Consider the following 1,927-nt stretch of genomic DNA (forward strand, 5'->3'; position numbering starts at 1 on the left):
TGCCGAGGGGTCGGGGAGGGGAGGGGGCGGGGGGGGTTCTGTAACATACATTTTGTGTTTTGTGTGGGTCTTTGTAATAGTGCAATATACTACAAGATTCATTGTCGAATTTCATGGGCGTGACTAGAGCGTCTTAGTTGAATTAACAAAACCGTGACAACCTGCGACCAGAATGTGGCCTACGTCACGTAGCATATGAAGGGGGAGTGCGTTAAGTCTTTTTGACCTTAGTGGGCCAAAAAAAAATTTTAATAAAAAAAACAAAAACAAAAACAAAAAAAAGACCCTGTCCAATCAGAGGCGGACCAAAGCCAATGTTTCCGCACGTTTCGAATCATCATAAACAAATAAAAAAACACCACCTTGCTTTATTCTATTTTTTTATAATGTGTGTCACGAGGCTGTGGAATGAGCCGCTCGTGTGTAGATTTTTGGCCTAGTAGACTTATTAGTATGTTCTTTGAGTGTGTTCATTTGCCTTGCTTAGGATGAAAAAAATACAGATCTTTATTTAATAGAAGTAGAGGCATTTGCGATAGAAGGAAGCGCGAGGTCGCCTGTTTTCTGAGATAAAATTAGCGAGAAAATGGCCGCCAAAGTTTGTTTACTTACATAGTTTGAGAATCATTGAAAACGGAAATATACATTTTATTGTGCCTTTAATTAACGTTTTAGTCAAATTCTTACAGAAATGGGTTTTAAAATTACATAACTATAGTTGATTTTTTTTTAAACACTCAATTTTTTTTAAAATGTGTCAAACTTTCAGAAAAATGTGTTTCTCCGATTTTATTTTTGGACTAGTGCCTGATTTCACGATGATCTCTCACATAATATCATGCATGTTGTTGCCCACATTCTAAAGTTTCGGAAAAAAAAGACAGAACTGGAAATTAACCTGAACATCGAAGTTATGCCTTCTTTCAAATAAAGATAATACAATACCAAGTCTTTAATTGTTGTCATTTACAAGAATATGCGTGTTGTAAATGAGTCAAAGTTTACTTACTTGCTTGCTAAACGTCTTCCTACCTGAATTACCTTGCGTCTCGCATAGTCCAATCCCACTCCCGCGTAGAGAGAGAGATGGAGACAAGACAAAGTGTGTGTGTGGGGGGGGGGGATTTGCAGCTGGTGTTAGGGTGAAGTACGATGTGGCTTATCGTTGGTCGCTTGATGAAACCGTGAATTCCTCACCAAGCAAATTATACAGGAGAGGGGAAAAAAGGAGTTTCTCCGTCGCTCGGCGTTCAAGACATAAACTAAAAAGATATACCTAGTACAGTGCCGTTAAGGAAAAACAGTAAAGTGAATTTTTTTTTTTTTTTACGGCAGACGTTTATTCTTTCAAAAAAGTGTGTGATTCACGTTTTGAATTTTCGAATCTTGTCTGATGCGGTCGTGAATTCCACAGATTTCACAATTTCAACAGTGGGCTTTATGAGAGGCCGTGTTGTATTCACGGCTATTAGGCATTGTGTATGGGTTGAGAGCTTGATTTGCATCAAACTTCTATACCCCGTGAATAACTGAATGATCATCGCTCATTATCTTCCTCCTTTTGTCTCTCAGATCCTGAAATTTACTTTTTACGATTTTTAGTGGAGAATGATACGTTGGTGGGGAAGTATTTATTGACTTTTCCTTGTTTCTGTGATTTGGAAGACTCTCCCACTCACTGTTACAGTTCAGTTGGTAAAGAACTTTTCATTCTGTATATCAGAGGCTCCATATTGCATGAACAGCTGGGTCTTCGTTTTGTTTAACCGACCGTTTTTGTGTGTTGTGATTTTGGCAAAATCAAAGAAGAACATGTGATCCACAAATTTCACATAGTAGGATCTTGAGTTGATATAACCATTATTGCAGTTCTGAAAATGTCAACATAATCTAGTGGGCTGTGTGTGTCTCTCTCTCTCTCTCTCTC

Source organism: Aplysia californica, unplaced genomic scaffold, assembly GCF_000002075.1.
Source record: "Aplysia californica isolate F4 #8 unplaced genomic scaffold, AplCal3.0 scaffold00768, whole genome shotgun sequence".
In the NCBI taxonomy this organism is placed as follows: Eukaryota; Metazoa; Mollusca; class Gastropoda; order Aplysiida; family Aplysiidae; genus Aplysia; species Aplysia californica.